Consider the following 27,478-nt stretch of genomic DNA (forward strand, 5'->3'; position numbering starts at 1 on the left):
ACAAAGATCTTGATTCCACAGAGCTTACAATTCTAAGCATTGGAGGAAGACAGCAATCAAGGAGAGACACGACACACGATATGCCAGGTGGTGATCACCGCACTGAAGAAGAACAAGGCAGAGTAGAAGGAGAGTATTTTAGATAGTGTGTCAGGAAGGCCATTCTAGCAAGTCGAAGTTTGACCATGAAATAAAAACAATGTGAGAACGTCAGCTAGAGGGACACGGTTCCAGCAGATGAAACAGTCAAAGCAAATTCACCCAGGTGTGTGCACGCATAGAGTAAAGGGAAAACACCAAACAGCTGAGCATGGCTTGGGAAAACCGAAAGATGGGAAGACTTCTAAGGAAGTACATCAGGGAGTGGGGAAGACTGTTACGGCCCTACCATTTGTGTTAAGCAATTGGTTTGGCGTGGAAGTTCAATTGAGAGTCATTACGTGATATATATTTTAGAACGGTGAAGAAAGAGTGAAAGCTAGGAGACTTCTCGTTTGCTTCAAAGAATTTTCCAGTCATTTAAGCTCCCACTTACCCCTTGTATTCCATTCTGTGTATTTCCACTTGGCCTTACTTTCTTTCTACTCACCTGGACTTCATCACGGACCATTTTAAATGTTCTCTTAGTAGTTCACACTGCTTCTCTGCCTGTGGCATTCCTTCTTGGAAAAGCCCTACCGCAGCATACCCCTAAAATCTGCTTCCCGTGCTACTTTACCTAGGCAGCTAAATTCTAAAGAAAAAAAGAAGCAAGCCTCCCAAGCATATAATTGTTCCTTCTGTATCTTTATCTTTCCTATACTCTACCGGTCACTCAAAACTGCTTACCAAACATTTCCGTATAGAGCTTGGAGTTAGCTAGATTTTTGTTTCTGTTCTTCGAAAAGTATAAGTAGCTTCACGATGCTCCTCAACACTTCAGTGATCTCCCCCACCACACACAGTGATCATCTGGAAAAAAAAAAAAACTCTCTTTCTTCATCAAAGAGAATGTTAAAACAGTCCAGCATAAATATGAACCTTTCAGTCTAACCTTTCAATAACTTGATCTAAATCTGAACATCAAGGTTCACCTTCTTGACTAAAAAATATACTGGCCCATATGGATTTTCTAGTTCATAACCTAATTTTCTTTCTCTTCCGTTGTACTCTCTATCAAAGCTATTCTTTTTTCATTTTTATCTATCTATCTATTTTTAATGTGACAACGCTACGGCAAAACTAGAATAACAAATTTGACAGCTAAAATGTACTCAGCATCTACCATGTGCGGTGTCATGAATATACATCGATTCAATCATCTCTCACGATTATTAACAATCATGCCGTAGGGGCAATATCAGTTTGCCCCTAAGTGTATTTCTACATTTGGTTTTGTCAGTTAAGTCTTATTGCTCCTTAACCTCCTTGTAATTCTCTTTGCCAGACTACTTCTATAGGTTTTGCATTGCCTCCTTTTTCTCGGACATAAAACTGATTCTCTCTGTGATTCTGAACTCAGCCTCTTCTGACTATACGCCTTGCTCTACCATTTTGCCATTTTAAGGATTTTAATTAACACCTATAGTCTGTCGACGTCTAAATATTTAGGTATAGGCCTGAATTTCTGAATCTCAATTAAGATCGACATGCCCAATCATTACCTGCTTATTTTTATATTACCTAAATAAAAATATAAGCACTGTCGGTATCTTTCCACTTGAGTCTCTGGTCCACAAATTTTATTCATGTGAACTTACTTTTTTCCCCCCAAATTTGCCAGGTCTATATCTTTTATGATTATAAAATGAAATAGGATTATATTATTTAATGTAGCTGCCTTTGCAGACAGTTAAATAGTTTCCTAGGAATTGTGTTCTCTCCTGGCACATGCTGGACTCAAAATGTCCTATCCGTGTAGGTCAGCAGCGACAGACTTTTCCCCACTAATTGGAGAGGTTATAAAAACATTAAAACAGAAAAAGGCAGCATAGGACCTTGGCAGGACTGTGTCAATATGAAACTACCCTTACGAAATTGTTTTAGGCGTTTGTTAAGTATTTCTCTTTTAAATGCAACAGATTTAATTTTCGGGAACATGAAATTAGCTCATGGAGATAACCGTGCTTTTTCTCCCTCTTCACTGCAATAGCAGAACAGATTCCCAACTACAAGTCTTCTAAAACCATCTCTTCTTCGTGGAGGATGAGATTGTAGATAATGTAAAAATTCCTCTTTGTGTCTCTCCCCTGCTCCTCTTGTTTCTGATGGTCAAGCATAATCCGTATGATTCTTATAAAGTTGAATTAAAAAAGCAGCCCCAATAACACCTGTATGTCAATGTTCGAAGCTAAAATAAGGGTCCGGCTACATTTAAAATTAGTTAGCAAACTTCTTCATTTAAACGATGGTAGTTACTTTGGCGCTTCCATTTCCAAATGCCTTATAGTCTCTTCGTTTCTATATTACTCTCTCTCTCCAAAGGGACACATAACTCATATTTTCAGTGACTTGAGTAGTGCCTAATAACTGTTGTTTGCATGAATCAGTGAATAAAGTCAGATAAAAGAAAGACGGAAGCAAGGAAAAAGAAGAGAAAAAGGACTATTAAACATACCGAAGTTCACTACAAAAGTGACTAGTGCGGGAGGTGTTTTTCTTCAAACGGTATCCCAACAGTTATTAGTGTTGTAATAGGGGTGATGCGCATTGGGGAAGAACCTGTGTAGCTACAATATTTAGAAATCTCTTGTTAAATTTACTTATTTGAATTATCTAGCTGCCTCTCTCAAACATATACACTCTTCTCCGTATTATCCAAAATGGGACTGAGAGAGACACTCTCCAGTGGGATTCTTGTACTGTGCTCTAGAAATATTCCCTTAAATGCCCGATACGAAATCAAACATGGAGTTTAATTTCGAATTCAAAGCAATAGGCAAATAACATATTGTTGAGTCTAGCAAGTTTAGCCAAAACAAAATTAACGATAAGATTTTGTTTTGACTAAACCATCCCACCAAAAAAATCACAGATTAAGTAAGTGGATTTGTTTGGAGAGCCAATGAAGACTTACTTTTCTATCACATGTACACGTGTCACCATATACCTTCACTTGAAGGACAGGAGTCTTCCAAGATTCCAATTAGGTGAATTAAATTCCATCTACTAGGGACGAACTTGTTAAATAAAATGTAATAAAGTTTTTAAATTAAATTTATTGGATCGACATTGTCTAATAAAATTATATAGGCTTTGCGTATACAATTCAATAACACGTCACCTGTATAATGCATTGTCTGGTCGACACCCAAAGTCAAATCTCCTTCCGTCACCGTATATTTGCCCCCTTAGACCTTATCTACCTTCCCACTCCTCCCTTTCACATCTGATAACCAATAAAATGTTGTCTGGGTCTATGAGCTTTGTTTGTGAGGTTGTCTTGTTCGTTTGTGCCTTTAATCTTATATCCCACATATGATGCAATCACATGGTTCTCAGATTTTCCGTGTCTTATTTCGCTCAGCACGGTAATCTCAAGAAACATCCATGTTGTCAGTAGTTCATATTTTCGTATGGCTGAGTAGTATTCCACTGTATATGTGTGCTACATCCTCTATTTAATCATCTATCGAAGGGCACTTCATATGTCTCTATGCCTCGGCCCCCGTGAATAATGCCGCATATATCCGTGTGCATATATCTTTATGGGTAATTGTTTTCAAAGTTTTGTGGTAGATAGCCAGCAGAGGGCGAGAGTCCTTGTTCTGCTGCTGTTTTTAGCCAAGAGTTTCGGTACATTGTTTCCGCAGACTAGGAAATTGAATACAATGGGATATCCGGTGTATGCTGGATAGATTGATTTATTCTGGGTGAAGAGTTTTTCTTTTTTCATTTTATAATACCGCAACACAGAGAACAAAATAGAAAACAATCAAATAGTTCAGAGAATATCATGACTACAGTTTTAGAAATAATGATCACTGATCTCAGGTGTGAATTATTCACGTGACACGATTGACTTTATCTTTTCTGTGTGTGTGTGTGTGTGTGTGTGTGTGTGTGTGTTCAAAGCTGGAATGTGTACACAGAAACATTATTTATGGGTCAAACGTTTTTAAAAATTCCAATCTCATGTGAATACAAACAATACTGTTTCAAATTGTGTTAGAAAAGACACTCATTGAAGCACTTTGGATGCATTTCTTATCTGAGGCCTGATACAATGCTGCTAGATTGTCGAAAGGATCTTTGAGCAGGAAGAATCATCATGAGTGGAGAGCAAAGACAATTTCTCACCAAGCCTGTGGAGAAAGAGAAAACAGTATTTTTATTACACTCTAGATTAGATTAAGTTACCGATAATACCATGACACTTTCTTGTTTAGGGGTTATACCCAGATCGATTCCGTTGTGTCTGACCAAGTGCTCACAATTGCCCATCTGTTGCCTGCCCCCTGCTTTACCTTCACCAAGTGATAGGCTACTCTGGGCCCCTAAACGCTGCTTGTCCCAAAGAAAGCTTGAGTAAGCACTACAGAGTGGAACATGCCTCTTTATCAGTTTATTCTGAGAACTGGCTGGCCACAGTGGACTCTTTTTTCTACTGGTAATTTCCCTATGCTTTTCCACCTTCCCCTTGAAAGTTTACACTAATCTTTGCTTACCTCTCCCTACTCTGTACACAAAGCATTTCGCTGTTTGCGTTTGTGTCGCTGCAGATTTCTGAGAGTTGAGCATTCTTCCCCATGGCAATGGTCTCTGTTCTTGTTAAAGTCTCTCCTTGTCTAAGTTCGGATTTGTTTTTATTTGACATGACAAAAGATTCTTGACTAAAAACAATGCCTCGGTTAAAATCATTCACGTGAAAAAGCTTAACTGAAATTATTCGAAAGTAGTTTTTGAATCAGACTCTACGTTGGAATACCTTGCTATCCCTACTATTCCTTTCTCAGCTTGAGCTCTTAGTTTTTATATTTAATTACCCTGATAGTTTCCCATTGGACTTCTTTATTATGTACTGTCAATAATCGTTTTCAACTTACCTGCCATACTCCTGCTTATATAATAGGCCTCAGTAACACATTTAATCATATCGCTTCTTTGTCAGATGATATTCTGACCGATTCCCTTCTTTTATGTCCACCTTTATAACTAGATAATTAGCTGTCTACCACAGAGACTTTCGCTTGATGGTATTTATGTCCCCAGTGGCTATCTCATTGCATGCTCATGATGTGGTCCAGACATATCTAATGAATGAATGAGGACAAATTACAGCTGAACCCTTATTTCCTAAAATAATATTCCTGGAAACAGTAATTATTTCCAGTTGTTTCTTCCCGACGTTTAAAGAAATCCTTATTTCCATGTCTTCAAACCTTGTGGTGAAACTATTTCCCAAACTGTTAACGTTTCCTCGTATGTACTTCAGGAACTTAAGAAACATGGAACGAACAGTGAATAATCGTTGAATGAATTTCTATGATCTTTTTCTCTACATGTCACTTCTCACATGAGTTTCAGTTCTGCATGTCAGTCCACTGGCTTTTCAATTTGAATGCTATTCACTTTCAAAATTATCATAGTCAAATTACCTTTTTGAAAGTCCCTTACTTAAATCAAGCAGAGCCTAGGCATAAAGCGATATTCCTTGAAAGGAACAAATCACCCCTCCACCCCGAAAACAAAACAAAACAATACAGTTAGGTGGCTAGAGCATTGTCTCTTTTCTGAAAGGTCCATTTGCATAGATTTTATTTGCTACTCCAGTTCCAATAACTTGCAACTATCTTTTTTTTCTTCTCCTTGATTTGGGCTTTCATTCAATCCATCATCACATCTATTGATCTCCTTTTCTTAGTGTTCTTTCTCCTTTTTCTTTAATTCTTTCTATGACCAGCCCATCTATTTCATTATGGTATACACATTTCCTCCATTATTGTCTTTCTCATATAGTTTTAATATATCCTTCTTGATCATATAGATCCAGCTATTACGCAATGTCTGGGGAGTCAAGTTCAGATTCTTTGCCCTGTCAATTGTAGGACTTTACATTGAATAATTTCTCCATGTGCATGAAATGTAATGGAAATTTGTTGAAACTATTTCAACATCGAATTGTCAGACAGCTTTACTTTGTAACAAAATGCTAATCTTTCATGGAAATTGGACTATTTCATGTATAGGGCAAAACAGACTTTTTAAAAGTAAATTGGTTTATCTTCTTGCTGGTATATTAGAGTGGTGGTCCATATCCTAATTGCTCATCAGATTCCCTAAGACCGTTTGTCAAACTTTATGTGTTATGAATCAAGTCCAGATCTGATTAAATGTACATTCTGATTGAATGGGTGTGGGTGTGGCTTCAGACTTTAAATTTATGACAAATACCCAGAGGGGGTTTGTGCCCTGCTCCAAAGATTACATTTTAGACGGACATGTGTTAAACAATATCTAGACACTGATTTAGTGGCAGGGCATCATGCAGTCACAAATATATATACAACTCTAATCAAGGTCATTTAGGAAACGATTCTTCCAACGGTCTCACCAATTCCATGAAGTGGTCACATAGTGTCATGATACCTATTTGCCCATGAGAAAACTGAAGTTGAAAAAAGATTAGAGATGGTTTAAGGTCATGAAACCATAGATGTCCAAAGCAGGATGCAAATACAGGTGTTCTCATTCACAATACCCCACCTCTAATCACGTTCTTTTGAACGTATTTAGATGAATAAATGCACATCCAGAGAGCTACATCTGGCTGCATCGCTTAAACTGAAGCTGCTTTTGATTTGATGGCTGGATTTTATTTTTTCTTGTTTAAACTCTCACCATTGCTATTTCAGCAGAATAAAAAACTTCACTAGTTGTGGCTTACCTTTTAATCATATCCTGTGCTTACGGATAATAAGAAACTGGATATGGCTGTGGCAATCCTGGAAAGTATCGATAGTCGTTTGGAAAATTCCTTCTCTGTATGTAATAAAAAGAAAGAGGAATTTACAGAGTTGAGGTAATGACAATTTAAATATTTCACAGTAAGTTCAGTTAGAAACTTAGTTTGCTGTTAAAGTTGGTAGGACCTTGTAGATCATTTACATGATAGTTTTTTTCAAAAGTCTATTAAGGTTTTTACTTTTTTATTAAAAAATGTTTAAAAGAAGAGAAAAAAGCAAAGCATTACACTTTTACTGCTAGTTGACAATTTTGTTGTTTTATAATACAAGAGGAGCTATTAATTATCACCAAACACTAATAAAAGCTTTAAATGTTCTTCATAATATTACCTCTAAACTCTTACCTTGCCAAGCTTTGGATTTTCCAGGAAGGTAGAATTTGCCGATTCCAGGGTAGGTGGGATTGTTGCCTCTCCCTTTTGACTTATGATGAACTTATTGTCTCTTAAATTCTCCTATGTTTTTTATATTAACTTTTGCTAATCCGATATCTTTCCTACCTCTTCTTCTGCAACTTCTAATTTGTTGCCACGCTGAAGTTAATCTACTTAATATAGTAGTAAGAATTTTTGAGACCTTATCACATTGACATAACACATCAAAATAATATGACGTATCAAGGATATCTTTTGTTAAGAAATTGTCAAATACATAAAATTCCCTATCTTACTTAATGAGCTCAATTTAACTCCACCTAATGACTTCATCACTCACCGAAAGAATCAAAAGATAAATCCTCATAACTTCACGTGGATTTTTGGTGCCTCTCTGATCCTTGAATACGCATGTACTATACTGAGAATTCGAACTTCATCTGCTTTTCAGACAAAAGCAATTACGTTTGGGAGAATATTTGACTTCTTCTGGATGACATTATGAGTTTCCATCTAAATGCTACTGGTACACAGGAAGTATGGGCCCTTACCAGTGTATCATAAAGAAATAAATTTAATATGTACTTTAGCCATTCGTCATATAGATGAGCAATGATTCTTCTTATAGAGCAATACTGAGAGAAAAAATAGTTTTTGATGCCACATTATCAGGGGAATACTTACATAGTACCTGTTCCTATACGGACGAAACTGTAAAATAAAGAACAGGCTAAAAGTGTGATGCATGTTTAACGATCAAGTTTTCCAGTAAAGGAAAGTATCTTACCTCTTCAGATGAATCAGCTCTCTTGGAAAGAAAACAAAAACAAAAATAGCAAACATTATAATTTCATAACTCCAGATTCAGTGTGAAAAGACAAAGTTTTACATAACTGACACACTATGCTAGTTGTTTCTTGTTGCCGTTGTTGTCGTTTAGTGACATTTTTAATATGACTGAAGAGTAAGCTATCGCTGTAATCAATTTGCAACATTCCAACATCAACTCACTCTGATCCAAATCTCTTTTGTGTGTATGAAGGAGGAAAATCTATTACTGTAACTAAAAGAGTGAAATTGAAATGTTAAACTTTAGTATTGCTCAAGAGCAATGTTTTTTACATAGATATGTTTTAAGCTTCTGAAAATCTGCATGCCTTCGCATATTGATTGTCCTGAGAGTCTGTTGTCATGATTATGCTTTTTCTGTGTTCTTCTTGGATTTTTATGTTTGCAATCCATTAACGGAAAAGGTAACGTGGTAAACTGTGCGGTCACAACCACTTTGTTTTTGTAACATCAACTAGATCTAGTTAGGTTGTTGGAAGTATTCTTACGTCTTGATGAATTTCTAAGTAACTGGAGGCCAGGAATGCCAAAGTGAAAGGTACCTTTTATTCTAACAGAAGAAAGGGTGGGGGAGGAGGAATAAAGAATGACAGGGAAGAATCGAAGGAGGAGGAGTAGGAGGTGATGAAGAAGGAATGAGTTCCATGAGGCCAGTCTTTACACAGTGACCCACAGTAGTAAATGACAACACCACCTGGGAGCTCTCGATATCTGGTAGAGATTTTAAAAGTTAAGCCCCTTTTATTGACATCTGAGTCCCACATGTCTATGGGCTCTTTTCCACATTTTCTCTGACATTGAGCTAATTACTCTTGAGCATCTCTGTGTGTTAATGTCCGTGTGTCTCTGCAAGTGTACTCAAGATTTATTCTGTCTTTAATGGACTTATATAGCTTTATTCAAAAAAGATGTGCATGTAAAACATTAAAACCAATAAAGACGTGTTTGGGCAATACAAATATGGTCCAGAACACAAGAAAAAAGAATCTTTGAATAATTCCTGAGACATTCTTCAAAATTTTCTGATGTACTTACAGTCATGGCAACCATGAGAGCCATGATGAAGGCAAGGATAAAAATCTTCATTTTTGGTGAGACCTGTGAAAACATATGTGAGAAGTCTGTAACACAGTCATTCCTGTGCTTAAAAATCATTCATTAATTGAACTTTGCTCCAAAGCTGTGTGAAACATGCTAGAAACGCATGGACAAATAAAACGCTTTGCCTGACACATGGCATTTAGAGACTAGTAGGGGATACTAGTGAGTAAAGATAAGTGCTATGGTATGGCAGTACTAAAGAACCATGAAGACGTAAGAAATGGACATCATAAAGAGAACAGAAGAATAGGTGCAGGATATTCAAGTAAAGAGAAAGGGAAAGCTTGTGCTAGGATTGCATAGGATAAGTAAAGAGAATTTTGGGGAGCGTGCAAAGAAACAGAATTGAGAGGGAGAACGGCATGCTGGAATTGAAACAGTTCAGCGGGTAACAGAAGAAGGACAGAAAGGGAGACAGGCTGACCATTTAGATTGTTGTGAGATTATAGGCTTCCTACAAAATGACATTAGGAATAATAATTAAAGCAGAGTTTACAATAGCACTCAGAACATAGAGTGACAAGCAATAAGGACTGGTCTTACAATAGAGACAGATAGAGAAAATGAGTCAGGTTTTCGGCTTGAGAATCTGTGTAGGAGGTGTAATGCTACTATTAGAAAATTAATGATACTAAATGAAAATAATTCAAATGAAAAGTGTTTCAGGGAACATATTTGTAGATACTTTGCAAGATCCAATTGTTACAAATGATCCGAACTCCCAACAATCATCTTCACCAAAATTATCCTAAGCTAGGAGTCACTGATATGATTTGTGATTCAGTAATACAAGCGAACCCAGTTCTTTTGCTGTTGAAAAAGGGGTAAAACAGATTAGTTATTTCTCCATTACAGACTTCTGAATAAAAACATTTTGCAAACTATTAGGTAAATAATGAGTAAAACCTTTTCCCCCACTGATCATTTTTGGCCTTCGGTTGTGACAGAACGACAAAGTAACCTCAATCGTCTAACGGCGGAAGAAGCTGTGCTTCAGCCTGATAACTGTAACTGTCTAACATGCAAGCAGAATTTGTGGCAGATGGTATTTCCCTTGCTCTTTATCTGCTGATTTTGTCTCATTGGTTTCAACTCAGGATGGCGGCATCAGAAAAACTGAAAACTGTACATTTCTTGATGGAATTTTTCTGTCATCTCCACTTCCCACATATTCAGTCCTGTCATGATTCAGATAAGGATGCGACTTCCAATGTTGTTCATACCTCCAGTTTTATTGAAAGTAGAGGAGTGAGGACAATTCACGGTAACTGCTCTTCTACACGTGGATAGACAGGTGGATAATTTGGGGGCTTCGAACGAACATTATCAAAAAGGCGACAGTGACAAAAGTGTGATACGGTAGAAAGAAAAGCTTTTTTTCAGCCAGATCACATGCGAAATGAAAGCGTGTTAAATAAAAGAAATTATTCAAACACGTAGCGTGTGACGCAGCGTTAATTTTGTCGAAAACCGGAAACTATTTTGAGGATGAAAATGGCAATGAAAAGCTAACAGAAAATAAATTAGTGATGGAAACAAAGTAACTTTGAGAAAGTTACTAAACCATCTACTGCCATGCCACCCCGAACAAGCCCGATCCCCTCTGATCTCGGAGGCTAAGGAGGGTCGCGCCTGGTTAGTACTTGGATGGGAGACCACCTAGGAAGACCGGGGGCTGTAGGTGTAAAAAGTAAAAAAACTAAGGGATCGTAAACTGACAAGGTTCTTGCAATCTGTGAGGTCAACCAGGGGTTGCCTCCCATGAAAAGAGAAACATAAAAAAGAAAGAAAAAATCACTAAAACTTTGAAATAATATACACATTTGCAAAAAGAGAGCTTATGCTCCTTAAGAGATCATTTATTTTGTAAAATTTCAACTTCAGCAATGCAGTTAAAGGTAAAGTAGTTATTAACACAGTGGATATCATACATTCCATCAAAGGAATGAAAAGACTTCCAGACGATCCCGCCGAGATGGAGGTCACCTACTCCTTATTCCACAACACTCACTTGGTGCCGTGATCACTGTCCACTCAGAGACCATGAGATCCTGACTTTGCCTTCAGACCTTGACATAGGGTCATCACTTCTTTAAATTGCTCCTTTATGAGAAATTACCAATAAATGCCATACATCGTAAAAATCGTTTTCAACTTATTCTAGCAGTAAAAATTTAGAATACGCCGTCACATTAGATTGTACGTGAATATATTATGTCTTACCCAAGACGAGATGCAAGAACTCGAGAAGCTGAAATTCTGAAGCCCCGAGAGACGATGTGCTTTTCTAGAGGCCTGGGGTATTTATATATACTGAAATCCTCCACTTGTTTTTCTAAATGATGTCGATTATGATGTCATATTATAGACCTGAAAATAGCGTCCTGTATCTGTCTCCACAGACAGGAAGAAGAAACTTAAACTTTATAATAGAAGCTTGTGATGCAGTTAGACAAGGAAACAATTGTATCCATCACATATTAATTCCGGTATTAGTCTAGTGTTGTGGGAATAACACATAGAGACCTGTATGCTAGAGTCAACGAAACATAGAAATGAATTGAAATGTTAAGATGAGCATCTTCCCTATTTCAACAAGTACATGTCCAAGATGGAACAACTCTGTGCCAAAAACGATACCATCTTAACAAATTTTACCAGTTGTCTAACATAGGCTAAATAACAACTGGCATAATAAAATCTTTGTTATCATTTATTCATCATTCTCCAACAAATTATTATGATGTGCCTTTATTTTATCAACCTTAGGATATTTTAAGTCTTAAAGGATGTTTAAATGTTTTCCTATTTTAAGATACCATCGAGTGTTGTGTAATAAAACAATTCTGATTTTTAATATCCACAAATGACCACAGAAGTTCAGTACTATATATCTTGCACATTAACTGAATGCATATATTCTGAGTTTTAATTTACTTTCTTGTCATCTTTAGAGACCCACATTTCTTAGTAGATGCCATGTGTTAACATGATTACACCAGATAGAAGGGAAAGTTAGTTTTCACTCGGTCCCTGGGGGTATATTTGTTACTCATTGGATAATCTAATGTACTCGGACTCACTATAGAAAAAAATCATTTTTAAGTTCAAGTATATTTTATATCCTAGTCCATTGTAACTCAAAATGTGATTCATAGGACCATCAGAATCAGCATCCCCTGACAAGACGTTGGAAATGCACAGTCATGTTGAATCAGAATCTGGGAGGTACAGCAGGAATTTCATTTCATCAACCTTGATTCCTTGTGTATCATAAAGTTTGAGAAATCACATAATCGATTCACATATTGTCTATAGACTTGACTTTACAAATAGAATTCAGGTTGAGTTTAGTATCAAGATTTTTAAGGAAATATTTATTAGATGAATCTCCTCTACTGTGTTTGAAAAACCCATTAGAAATTATTGTTATTCTCTGCGTGGTAGATAAAACATTATAAATGTTTTAAAAAGCAAATGAATTAAAGTTCAACTCAATTTAAATTATTCTTATTCTTTTTTTATTGAGTTCTAACTCCTGTAGATAGCTAGACTCTTCTCAATGCAAAACAAATTCAATCTCTGGTATAGTATATTCTCAATGGAATAAAAATACATAAGATTTAGATAGTATTGGAAGTCAGAATTTTAAAAATAAATTCTGCTTTATTCATTTTGGAAATTTAAAGTGATTCCTTCCTTCCTAATTCTTTTCTTTCTTTCTCTCTTCCTTCCTCAGTTATTTTCTTCACTTCTTTTCTTTCCCTATTTATTTCCTCAATGATTCTCCTTTGTAACATTACTAAGAACTATTCTAATAGATCTATGATATTCACAGCCTACTGAACAACAATAAAAAAAAAACGTACTAATGCTACAAAACAACAACAAGAAAAAATAATACACCAAATTTCCAAGTAATAATGGTAGTGCTAATATGCACATTTAAAACCTACAGTTTAATTTTAGGTTGGAACATAAAACCTACAGTTTAATTTTAGGTTGGAACATAAAAATATAGAATTATTCTACCCATCATTTTCTGCTTCAGCACGGTAGGAAGTATGAGGCTTGTGTCTAACAGAAGGAAACCAGAATAGTGGACTCTAAACACAGGAGTACTTTTCTTGTTACTTATGGTTTCATTCTCCAGGAACAGTAGGCAATTTTAAAATATTAATGGACCAGAACCTGTTCTGTTATTTTTTAATTAAGTACAAGAAGTACCATATCTTCTATAACCAATGACCACATTGTCTGAAAATGCCAGTTTATTGCAGAAGGGAAAAATCAATAAAGAGTGACTGCTTTATCACAAGTATGGCATTCAGTTGATGGCATGAGGATGCAATCTCTGAATGGGATTAAGGTGATATTTATGCTAGATTTCCTTCTTCTTCTCTTCCTCTCTTTTTGTCTTTCTTTCTCCTCCTCTCTAGTCTCCTCTTCCTCCTTTTCCTTCTTTATTTTTCCTACAGTGAAAGTGTGGTCTGTAGGGTATGACAAAATCCATGGTACTTATTTACTTAACTATAAGTCCAGGTTGTGTTATAGTCCTGTGTGTTTTACTAGAAATGGAAATACTGCAACCGACAGGCATAAAACAACCTCCAACTGATTATCAATAACATAATACCTCCTGGACTTGAGAATAGAAAGTGACAATCACTTATTTCTGCCCTGAAGAAGATTATTGCATGATATGGACTGAATATTTGTGACCCTCCGTCCCCCAAATTCATATGATGAAGCCAACACGCCAATGTAATATATTAGGAGGTTAGGCTTTTTGGTTAGGTTAAACGAGGTCACAAGCTCGGAGACACCGTGGTGGAATTAATGCCATTATAAGAAAAAGCGACACAGAGCCCTGTGTATTATGTAATATTATAGGAAGAAAGCAGCTCTCTGTTGTCCAGGAAGAGGACCCACACCAGTACTCCAACTATGCTGGCACCCCAATCCAGGGCATCCCAGGCTCCAGAGTTGTGAGAAATAAATGTTGTTGAAGCCACCCCAGTCTGTGGCATTTTGTTATAGCAAACATAGATTAAGACACCTTGTAATTTGTGAAACAGACAAGTTAAAGGCAAATTCAGAGAGAAAAGTCCAGAAAAGGTTTGAATATGCGATTTTGAAGTTAGGGGAAAAGATCCAGACTGGAGCTGAAAACTTAGAAGTAATTAACTTATTGATTGCAATGGAAATGTGAAAATTGAGGTCACATAAGAGAAATTGTGACGAGTCAAAAGCAAAGTAGGCGGAGGACGGAACCCTGCAATAATGCCAAAGTCACACAAGAGAGAAATAGAGAAGTTTCTGAAAATCTCCTAGAAGGGAAAGAATGGCAGAAATGATTACAATTTCCAGGCAATTAGTGAATTATGGTAGTCAAGGGGATGAAATGTCTGAGAGAAAACTTTATTATAATGAAGAAGTGTTACAATAACCTTGGAGATTGCTTGATCTCTTTAAATAACGATTTTCTTATCTAAAATGGACATAATAAAGTTGGGACTGAATTAAATGAGAATATCAATCACATTGCAAAAAATTTGTTCAACTACCAATATTAAATATTATTTTTATATTTATCTTCATAATCTTCATTAAGAAGAACATTGTAATTAAAAATTTTATTTAAGGATATTGAATAAATAAAAACCAAAACACAGTGAAAAAACATTTTTTGGAAAATATGAGAGTCACCTGAACCTTTAAAACTGAAGGAAGAGAGAGATTTAGAAATCTGATCAGACATAGATCAATTTAGAGAAGACTGAGGGTGGGATGTTACAGGCAGTTTTGCCAAATGGATTCAATTTTCTCTAGAAAAACCGATGATTTTCTGGGTTGAATAATGGTGAGACAAGTTAGATACTTCAGAAATTAATGCTGTTTTTATATTGTTTATTGAAGGGAATGGGTTAGAGGGTGTGATCAAATACAAGAAAAAGATTTTGTAAGCTGTGTTGTCTTCTATGTGTAGAAAACATGAAACTTATTTTTTCTTCAGAATTGATTGGACTCAGTAGGACAACAGTGTGAGTAAATTTAAGGACTTCCAAGAATCAAGATTTTAACAAGTAGGGTTACTGAAAGCCAGAGTTTTATGGGAGTTTTTTTAGTTTTTGAAAGTATGTACTAAGTGATGAACATGAAATCCTGCTTTAGAAGAGAATACATTAAAATTTAAAATGAAGAGAGAGAATAAAAGCATATAGAAAGGTCAAGGGCCTATATGTTTCTGTAAGGTCAAAGTAAAGAAGATATTATTACTTCATACCTTGTGTGCTTCTGAAATATTAACAAAGATAATATCCTGTTCCAATGACTTCCATCTCAGACCAAAGTCTAAACTTGATGTACAGAGCTTTAGTAATCGATGTACTCGTTTCTCTGTAACCGAGTTTTCTTCTGTCCCCTTCTTGCCTTATTCTATATCCAGCTGGTTTTCTTAAAGTTCCCCAAATACGACAACCACTTTTTAAAATTTTCTCTTGCTATTCCTTCTACTTGAGATTTTCTTTCTCCTTGCTCACTCCCATACTTAATTTATATCTTTTCATAAATGTCATTCTATCAAGAAGATGTTCTGGATGCTCCTATTTAAAACATCCTCTGTGCCCTTGCCCTGCTAGGCTTTTACTTCTTTAGAGCACTATTACCACCTGAGATACATGTATTTGTTTGCTTCTTTGCCTTTCCCAATTTAATGTAAGCGCTATGAAGCCTGAGTTTTTGTCTCTTTTGTTCCCTGTTGTGTCTTTGGCATCCAGAAAAGTGTTTACAGCCATGTACTCAATGAATAAGTCACTCAAAAATATTCGTTGAATGATAGTCATTGGGGACACCACTAATGGAGGGCCTTAGATGTTTTCATTCTCCTTGCTTGCCTGTTGCTATAAAGTGACATTAATGATTATCTTCTGCCTTCTCTGGACTCAGATAAAAAAATATGAAGACTCTGGAGAAATTAGGATAGATACCGTGGCAAATGGAACCAGAAAGAAAACATGAAATGTTAAAATAAATAATTCAAAAAACCCAGCTGAAGTTGTGGAGAGTATATTTATAGGATACGAAATAAATTAGAATTAGTTGACCTCAAAGAAACTCTCTTACAAAGTTGCTTTAGTAGTACCCAAACTGAGAAAAGGAAACATTGAAAAGAATGGCTATGTCAGCTTAGTCTGTTAATATGAAAAACTGAAATAAGTCTAGCATAAGATTGTGCTTTGAATTTCTTTCTTTTACAAAGAATAAAATAGGTTTCTGTTACTCAGAAATAGCAGAGAAAAGACTTACAAATGGCAACCACCTCATCAAACATCAATTATAAAGGCAAGTATCGTGCAACACAAATACTAGGCCACATCATGATCTTTCTTTTATTCTGCATTGTCTTTTTGATTATTCTGTCAAAACATGGTGGTAGTGGGCTGTGATATCAGTAATGAGGGACCACATGTAGAAATTGGATTTTCCAGTCACATCTATTCAGAAAAAGAAAATAACAGATTAGGTCCAAAATTTTATAATTCTGTAAATACACATACATTTTGGTCTGGTGCAGAGTAGCTATTTGTATGTAATTTTAGTTATCTATAACCAAATAAATATATATGTACACACTGACTATTAAAGTACACTATTATACTATTAGTATCTGAGTAGACAACTAAATATTTTTGATGAGTATATAAATAAATGAAAACTGTCATTCAACTTCTGCCATTATTACACAAAAATAATGCTTATATTTACATATCCAATATACATGGTACATTGTTAAGCATTCTTCTTCTTCTTCTTCTTCTTCTTCTTCTTCTTCTTCTTCTTCTTCTTCTTCTTCTTCTTCTTCTTCTTCTTCTTCTTCTTCTTCTTCTTCTTCTCCTCCTCCTCCTCCTCCTTCTTCTTCTTCTTTTCTTTGGTAGTTTAGTAGTCATCAGAAGATGCTATTACTTCCCACAATTAGAATATATTGATCTAATCAAAATCTAGGTTTACTCAAATCAATTTTGTTAGAAAAAGAGCTTTAGACAAGTTGTCGGGAGCCATTACAAGGCACTGAAGGTGTCACGTAGCTTGGAGATATAAGGCAGTTGCTAATACTGCTTGGAGCCATAAAGCAGCTGCTGAGACTGTGTTATCAATGATTCAAGGAAGCAGGACCTTAAGTTAAACATTACTGACCCTGGTGAGGAGATTCTCTCCATTAAGAAACTTTTTTAAGGTAATGGAATGTTTTTACAGCCTTGAAAGCAGGGATGTTTGTACCCTGAGAGCTGGATGTCTTATGATCTTGTGTAAATGTCAGCATTCGACTGATATACGTTGTGCTTTGTTATTGTATTCAAAAACCTATATAAAGGCTGTGCTAAATAAACTCAGGGCTGCAGCAGTGAGACTGTACGCCCTCCCCAAGCGCTTTCCTGTCTTCTTTTTTTTTCCTTAGGCTTCACCCCCCTCTTTCAGGTGCTGTTCAACTTTAGCTGGCTGGCTCCGGCAACAAGTAAACATGAATTTTTAAAGAATTCATTTTAAAACTTAATCTCTCAAAAATAGAATTGATGCTCTTCTGTCACCCCCAGATTGCTTCACAATGGCCCTGTAAACTTTATAAGCTTCTGTCTTAAAATGGCATCTGGACAATTCTAATTCTCCTACAAGTCTTAGTTCTACAGAATCTTTGACCTCTAGGCTTTTCTTTTTGTGCTAGCACAGAATGCTGCTCACATCTCTTTTCAGGAACTAAGCTTCCTAGGGGCAAAGTATGTATCATGTTTTTGTACCTATGACATCTCGCACTTTGTATGATACACAGCAAGTACTCCATAAATGTGGTATGAATGAATGAAAAATTTTTCTATTATGCAAAGTAGAAGTTTTACCACAACTATTGATATAATAACAATTTTAGTTATCTTTTTTATATAGGGTTATTTTGAAAGTTTCTTTTTCCTTTTTGTTTCACAGAAATAATTAAGTTTTTAGAGAAACTTCTGGTTATATTGTTTTTTATATAGTTTCTGTAGGATATAAATATTCTTTGTGGATTCAGAGGAAATTGACTATAATTTTTGAATAAATACTTAAAGTACATGATTGCCACTTTTATTTTAATTCAAAAAATTATCAAAATCTGAAATGTCAGAAGCCAAATTAAACAGTTATAATTAAGTTGTTTCAATGTGACTTTTCTATCTTGTATTTTTATTCTAAATATCTTATTCTATTTTTTCTTAGTCTAGATGTGATGGATTAACTAGATGATACAGTGAAAACATAAACCAAAGTCCTGAAGATTTCTCTTAAAAAGAAAAGAAGAATACATTTAAATTTAAACTGAATGGTCCCATTCACATTTTAAGATATGATTAATGCATTATTATTTTAATTGGCTGGAAGCACTTAGTTTTTTCTATGGTTTCCTACATTCTTAGCTCAGAATCTTATTTTCATCAAAGACACGTGAAGCCCAGAAAAGTCAAGTATGGGAAGCTCATGGCAGAAATCGAACTTTTGACTTAAAATCTTAAATTGTTTAAAATAAATTGTCAGCTTCCTGGGTTTATATTTCTGTTTGGCTATTTACTTCTCATGTTAGAAAAAGAAAACTTCAAGACAATGTTGATGTTGGGCATAATAAAACAATGTTAAAATAATAATTAGGGCTTAGACAAGACACTAAATAATTCTGAATAACAGATGGTTTGTCAAATGAAAATAATAATCTCTATCCTGTCAAAAAAAGGGACTTACTATAGTATTTAAGTGAAATAATGCATGAAAAAACACATACAAGAAAACTTTTAAGTCCAATAATCACTTCAATTTCTATCATTATGATATTTATTATTATAGTATAATGGAGTTTACAAACATGAAAATATATTTACAAATAAGAAGGAAAGAAGAAAATTGTTTAATTAAGAAGTATATCAATTTTCTATGTTATTTTTCACATGTGGTCTTTAGAGCCAGATAGACCAAACTGAAACTCTCATTATTCTATGTATTGGACCTGTGATCCTGGCAGGATACTTAATTTTTTGAGTGTCACTTAATGATAGAATTATATAAATTAGTATCTGTAAATACTTTGGGTAGTGACTGTCATGTGCGATAGCTTGATACATGCCCTACATCTCCTAGTTCTTGCTGTTATCCTACTGTAGATACTTGAGCCTAATATTGTAGAGATTTTTGTGATCATAGAGCCATAGCCCTTCCTTAAGAGATCCAGTTTGTTCAGAGGAAAAACCAGTGAATCTTTAAAAAGCCAACTAATGTTTAGATGACTGGGGATAATTATTAGATGAATAAATGGTTATGGCAAAATTAATACAACAAATATGTACTACTGGGCATCATTTTTGCCAAATATTAGGAAGACCTTTAGAACATTCTAAAACTAAAATTTTAATTATATTATTAAAATTATAATTTAACATAAACAAAGTTCTAAAATCAGGTAGAAATTTTAGTGAGAGGGTCCCATTTCAGGAGTGTTTTGGGAAGAAGCTGGTTCTGTGAGAATAGTTTTAGAAGTTTGCTGTTTGTTGAAGGATGATAGGTTAGCAATAGCTACCACTTTTGACATCTTCTTAGTACTCAGAATCCCCCAATTTACTTTACATATATTATCAAATTTGATCTCCACAAAAATTCCACGAGAATCAACGATACTATTTTCACTTTACAGAGGAGAAAAATTTAGCTTAAAGAAGCCAAGTAATTAACAAGCTTTAAACAGATGCATAGTGATGGAGCATCACCTGGAAAACAATTTTCAGGACTCCATGTGGCTTTATATTTTAAGGAACATGGATTAGATAGCCTCATAAGCTTAAAAAGAGAGTTATTAATAGGTTTTAATCAAGAGCTATTGGCCTTGTTACTAGAGTGAAGATAAATTGAGATGAGCTAGCAAAACACAGCTGAGCTATATTTGCATTTAAATTAGATCACTTCCATTTAAAACAACATTTTTTTGAAGTTCGGAATTCGTCTAAATTTAGATAATAGGTGAACATGGTTACTGCAAGATAGACATAAATCCATTTGTTAAAGTAATGGCACTATACTACAGAACAAAATTTTTTTTTGGGGGGGGGGGCCTTGGGGTGTAATTGATTCTGAAAAAAGTGAGTAAAAGACCACTGGTTATTTCAAAACAGTTGTGAAATCATTTAACTAAAATCACAAAGTTGTAAATAAAATTTACCAAATGATTTAGGTAGTGCTTTCCTTCTTTAGTCAGATCAGTTTTCTGTTAAGAATAAAAAATCCTATGTTATAAAAACACAAACAAAATTAGGTCATGTTAAATCAATTTCATTTGAAAGAAAAATAGTTATCTCAGTGATTATTTCTTCATTCTTTAGGGAAGGAAAATAAAGTACAACTTTACTTCATTGACATATCATTTTTTACAACAGGACACTTCAAAATACTTGTGTCAATTATCAGGAAACTCTCCCACTCAGATATAAAGGCTTAACTTACCCCAAATAAGCATTCATTAATAATTAATTATGTTAAAATCTTTATTCTCAGAGTCCTTACTCTGGATCCAGAAAACACTAATTTGCAGCACTCTATGACAATTGAAGGTTGAGTTGCACAGAACATCATATCTGTTACCATGTGCCAGAATATTGTATTGCTAATAAAGTTCCTTACCTCACTAGAGGAGGGGAGCTCCGTGTTTTTCTAGATAGAAATAAAAAAGAACAAGTTTTAATTTGTTAGTTCATTCATAAAGCCCAGCTGAAATTCTGATTCTCTTTCTTTAATGGGAAAAGAGGTTCACAGTACTTTTCCATGGGAGAGGGCAGATAAGTACAACATTCCTTTACAAAGTCTTCTGGATATTCTACAGTATAAGCATTCTAAATTTTATATTTGAAGTAAATCTGATTCTCCTTAATACATTTCCGACTTTTGGCAGTTGTTTGGTCACTTAGTTTTTTTATAGTTAATAAATTTGTCTTTTACTTTTATTTTTATTTTATTTTACTCTTATTAGCATTTATTTGATGCTGAATTTACTCCCGGGCCATAAGTTATTGTTTCTTTAGTTTCTTTTGGAATATCTTTTTTTTCTGTGCAAACTCTCCTCTAGTTTCAGTAAGGATAATCTCTACAAGGCAGCGAGAGCTCATGTAGGTGTTTATCCGCCCATGACATTGTGAGTTCTGCGCTACATTTTGGGAGCTTTGTTCACCTGGATGTGCTCAATGTCCAGAGAATCTACATCTAAACTCTTAAGTTCAGCATCATTCTCTGAATTTTCAAGCATGTGCAGCGAAAATTTAGCACTCTTTTTCAGCCACCGACCCCGTGTCCAACCCTTTGTCTGGCCTGGGCACACCTACCAACTTTACCATCGTAATGATAGAATAATACACATTGCTTCTATAAAATGACATCCTTTAGCTAGTTGGTGGCTTTTCAGATATACATACCCTTGATGGCCTAGGCAGTGTCATGAGTGTTCTTAAAGTGAACACAAAGATTTGAACCTCTTTATTTGAATGATTTTGTGTGGTTTTCTGGGTCAAGTGAGTAGCAAATCACTTTCAGAAGTTACCTAAAGCCTATTATGAGAAGAACTGTCTTCTTTTAAATATAAAATGGGATGTATGTAAGTATCCCACAGATACTGAGCTATTTTAGATACAAAAATGTCTTGAGGGAAAACATGTTCATCTAGTTTCATAGTTTACATCGTAATTAATAACATTTAGCAACTATTCCCCTTATACACAAGTCAAAATTAAAGGCTAAAGTAATTTATTTAGGTGTTTGATATACAAATAGAACATTATACTTAAGTTTTTAGAAAATGATAGCAAAAATAATTTAGTTCCCTTTATCTTATAACTGTTAATAATGGCTTCTAAGCAGAGTAAAAAGATTTCAAAAACAGAAGTGTTGGAGGCAATCTCCAAAAACAAGAACGAACCCAAATAAACAACCTAACACTTCATCAGAAAAAAAGTAGAAAAGGAAGAACAAATGAGGCCTACAGTCAGCAGAAAGAAAGAAATTACCAAATTTAGAGCAGAAATAATTGAAATTGAAAACAAACAAATGAACAAACGAAAACAATAGAAAAGTAAGCACAACAAGAAGCTGATCCTTTGAGAAGGTTAATAAAATTGACAAACCCCTGACTAGACTCACTAAAGAAAAAAGAGAAAGGACACAAATAAACAAAATCAGGAATGAAAGAAGGGAAATCACAAATGACATTGCAGAAATAGAAAGGATCCTGCAAGAAGACTATGAAAAATTATATAACATCAAATTCAATAACCTAGAAGAAATGGATCAGTACTTAGAAAAATATAACCTTCTTAGACTGAATCAAGAAGATCTGGAAAATCTAAATAGATCAATCAGCAATATGGAAATCGAAACAATCATTAAACACCTACCAAAAAGTAAAAGTCCAGGACCAGGTGGCTTCACCAGTAAATTCTACCTAACATTCAAAGAAGATTTAATACCTGTTCTCCTCAAACTCTTCCAAAAAATCGAAGAGGATGCAATACTTCCAAACTCATTTTATGAGGCAAATATCACTCTGATACCAAAACCTGGTAAAGATAAGACAAGAAAAGAAAACTACAGACCAATATCTTTCGTGAACACAGATGCAAAAATCCTAAGTAAGATACTAGTGAACTGAATACAGCAACGTATTAAAAAGATTGTATACCACGATCAAGTGGGCTTCATCCCAGGGGCACAGGGATAGTTCAACATATGCAAATAGATTAATATAATACACCATATAAACAAATTAAAAAATAAGAATCATATGATCATATCAATAGATGCAGAAAAAGCCTTTGACAAGATACAGCATCCATCTATGATCAAAACACTTAACAAAATTGATATAGAAGGAAAGTACCTTAACATAATACAGGCCATCTATGACAAACCCGCAGCCAACATGATACTTAATAGTGAAAAACAAAAACCTTCCCTCTAAGATCAGGAACAATGCAAGGCTGTCCACTATCGCCACAGTTATTCAGTATAACATTGGAGGTACTAGCAAGTGCAATCAGTCAGGAGAAAGGCATAAAAGGCATCCAAATAGGAAACGAGGAAGTCGAATTGTCACTATTTGCAGATGACATGTTTATCTATATAGAAAACCCTAAATACTCCACAAGAATCCTACTAGAAACAGTAAGTAAATACAGTACAGTCTCTGGATACAAAATCAAAGTTCAAAAATCCATAGGGTTCCTATACTCTAATAATGAAGTGTCAGAAACAGAAATAGAAAAAATAATTCCTTTTGCAATTGCAAAAATATCTAGGAATAAATTTAACAAAACATATGAAGGACTTATACAACGAAAACTACAAGACCCTATTAAAATAAATTGAAGAAGATACAATGAAATGAAAAGATATTCCGTGTTCTTGGATTGGAAAAATCAACATAGTTAAAATGACCATATTACCTAAAGCACTATACAGATTTAATGCAATCCTCATCAAAATCCCATTGGCATTTTTTAAAGAAATAGAACAAAAAAAATCATCAGATTTGTATGGAAGCACAAAAGATCCTAAATTGCCAAAGCCATCCAGAGAAAAAAGAATGAAGCTGGAGGCATCATTCTGCCTGACCTCAAATTATACCACAAAGTGACAATCATCAAAACGGCATGGTATGGGCAGAAAAACAGACGCATGACCAGTAGAACAGAATCGAGAGTCCAGAAGTAAACCCATATTTATATGGGCAAATAATTTTTGACAAAAAACCAAAAACATACAGTGGAGAAAGGGCAGCCTCTTCAATAAATGGTGCTAGGAAAATTGGAAGGCTGCCTAAAAAGAATGAAACTAGACTGCTGTCCAGAATCAATCAAATGCATAGAAGAAAACATGGGAACAAAACTCAAGGACTTTGGACTTAAAGAGGATTTTATGAATTTGACCTCAAAGGCAAGGGAAGTAAAAGCTAAAATAAATGAATGGGACTACATCAAACTAAAAGGCTTCTGCTCAGCAAAAGAAATCATCAACAAGGTAAAGAGACAGCCATCTGAATGGGAAAATATATTTGCAAGCAACACCTCTGATAAGGGCCTAATATCCAAAATATAGAAAGAACTCATACAACTCAATAACAACAAAAAAACCAAGAGAACCAATCAAAAAATGGGCAGAGGACCTGAATAGACACTTCTTTCTAAAGGACATACAAATGGCTAACAAATATATGAAAAGATGCTTATTGCTAGCTATTAGGGAAATGCAAATCAAAACCACAATGAAATACCATCTCACATCTGTTAGAATAGCTATAATCAACAGGACCTGTAATAACAAATGTTGGAGAGGATGGAGAGAAAAAGGAACCCTCATACACTGCTGGCGGGATTGCAAATTGATACAATCACCATGAAAAACAGTATGGATTTTCCTCAAAAAACTAAGAATTTATCTACCATATGATCCAGCAAGCACTCTCCTGGGTATTTACTCCAAAGATTTGAAATCCCATATCCGAAAAGGTATTTGCACACTGATGTTCATAGCAGCACTGTTCAGTGGCCAGGACATGGAAGCAACCAAAGTGTCCTATGATAGATGAGTGGCTAAAGAAGTTGTGGTACATATATACAATGGAATTATTACTCGACCATAAGAAGAGATGAGATATTGCCATTTGCGACAACCTAGATGGACCTTGAGGTAATCATGCTAAGTGAAATAAGCCAGGCTGAAAAAGTTGAAAATCACTTGATATCACTTATATGTGGGGTATAAACCTAAAAGCAATAAAGGAACAGGACAAACAGAGACTCAGGGACATGGACAATGGACTAGTGGTTACCAGAGGGGAGGTGGTGAGGGAGAATGGAAGAGGTAGACAGGGTAAAGGAGTTCAAATGTAGAGGGCTTGAGGGAGGGTGAATTGGGGATCAAATATATGGTAGCCGAAGGAAACTGGACTCTAGGTGGCAATCACACAATAGAATATATAGATGTCGAATTATAATGTACACCTGAAAATTATATAATTGTATTAACCAACGTTACCCCATAAACTTAGAAAAAAGAAAAAACAAAGTGATGGAGGCCAACTACTAGAACGAAAAGAGAGAATGGTTAAATGATTGCAGTGAAAGGAAGGGTAGACAGCTGATTGATGTGAAAGATCAGTTACTAATATTTTTTTCTTTTTACCTGGATTGTTTATAGGGAAATGCAAGTCCTGCATTTTAATTTTGAATTGGCTATATATTTAAGAAAGTACTAAAGCCCTTCAAAATGCATGCATGATACATAGAACGCATAAGCTGGCAAAGACTCTGGGCACCATTAGAGATTGTGAGGAGACTGAGTAAGCAGTTGAGGTGGGAGAAGTATCAAAGTATTTGCACTAGTAAATTGCAAAGTTCCACTTTATACACAGACATTCTGAATGCAGGTTCAGGCCTTTGTCATATATTGCTGTCTTGTGTCTAACCATCATAGATTCTGAAATGTTCATTAAGTATACTAAAACTCTGACATTGTTTTTGAAAAACCAGGATGTATTTGTGGCTCTTATCTACCTCACCAAGAAATGTGAGTTCTCAAGCAAATCAAAACATAGAATATAATACATGCTTTTCCATCTGTAGCTAGAATTAAAACTAATCCAACAATGAAGTTTTTTCAAAAACTCGGTGCCATTAGAGCACTGAACACATTCTGGAAAAGTAATGGTTAGTACTGTCTTTAATTGCTGATTAATAGCTCAGAGCCACAGACTTAGAATATAATCAGTGTTATTCACAGCCCCTCTCTGCATATATATATATATATATATATATATATATATATATATATATATATATAGTAAAATTCCCTGAAATTTTCTCTCTTTAAATAAAAATGCGAATGCTTGCTTAAAACTCCCATGATAGATGTTTTGCAAGAGCAACAGTTAGAAGGCAGGCAGAGATGAAGAACTTCAGAGTTAACTAAATTGTATGAAAGTAAATAGAGAAAATCTGTAACATTTTCCTCCTTAAACATACATTTTTGTATTTATATAACTTTGTCACAGATGACGGGCAAAAAGCAATGAAATATAGGAAAGTATGATAAGTTTATGCCTTTGAATATAATAAATTCTATTTAAGAAGCAATAAAAATAAAACCAATTTAAATTTATTAAAACTTCATTTAAAATGAGGAAGATGCTTTTAACCAATGTATTTTAATTACTTGGTCATAAATGTAATTATAGCACTATTTATTTATTTGATATTTCAATAGATATACCCTGAGTACCTACAAATACCTGGCTGTATTCTAGACATAAAATGGTGAGCAAAACAGACATTGTTAAGCCATATCTTAAAAAATTCTTTAAAATCTTTCATCTCTATGATAAAATTTTCCCTGTCGCTAATTATTAAGAATGCAAAAATGCAATAAATACTTTTCATAAATTCAGATTTCAAGTAAGGCAAAACATGCAACCAGGCTTTCTCAGAAAAAGTAGCAAATGGGAATAATGCTTTGTTGGCATCAGGAGTCTTGCTAGTCCCAACTCCACCTTGAGCTGGCTTCAGAAGTTCGAGTAAGCCATTGAACATCACTCCTCATGTTACTTACTAAGCAAATGAGATTTAAGAAAGAGACGGTGATTCTTGAGGAGAAGCAGTATTCTGTCACCACTTTTCCACTCAACTTATGAACAAATTATTGGAAAAAGAGTGAAATAGAAAATCAAAGTCATCTTAATCTCTTTATCGTATATAATGGTATTTCATTACTCCTCTGTATTTTTTAAAATCATTATTTTGTAAGGACAAGCTTTTTCTGCCCCTCCAAATTAAAATGTATTAGTGACCCTTACTTATGACAAGCTAGAGGCTACTCAATTGTCTGAATTACGATATGCATTGCTAAATGTCTAAGCAATAAATTGCATATATGTGCATGTGTGTGCATGCATGTATGTGTATATGTATATATATATATGTATATATGTATAAACATACATACATTTCTCTAACACATACATATAGTATTTCCTTAACTATATGTATTCAGGTTACATTTCACAAAACAAAGAACACTTTCATTAGAACATTTTTAATATCCAACATTTAATGATATGAAATAAGATTATTTACTATAGTTGTTCTTAACATGTTATAGTTAAGG

The 27,478-nt window shown here is 34.8% G+C and overlaps 1 long non-coding RNA gene and 1 pseudogene across 1 annotated transcript; one reads left to right on the forward strand and one right to left on the reverse strand.

Moving 5' to 3' along the window:
• Positions 1–4,134: 4,134 nt before the first annotated feature.
• On the reverse strand, positions 4,135–9,258 carry LOC118608398. Its single transcript, XR_004952999.1, has 5 exons — positions 9,203–9,258; positions 8,106–8,126; positions 8,003–8,029; positions 6,866–6,960; positions 4,135–4,283 (listed from the first exon to the last, which is right to left on the reverse strand). It is a non-coding gene; the product is annotated as an uncharacterized LOC118608398 (long non-coding RNA).
• Positions 9,259–10,833: 1,575 nt separating this feature from the next.
• Positions 10,834–10,952, forward strand: LOC118609158 (annotated as a pseudogene).
• Positions 10,953–27,478: the final 16,526 nt, after the last annotated feature.

Source organism: Rousettus aegyptiacus, unplaced genomic scaffold (assembly GCF_014176215.1).
Source record: "Rousettus aegyptiacus isolate mRouAeg1 unplaced genomic scaffold, mRouAeg1.p scaffold_m13_p_10, whole genome shotgun sequence".
NCBI lineage: Eukaryota > Metazoa > Chordata > Mammalia > Chiroptera > Pteropodidae > Rousettus > Rousettus aegyptiacus.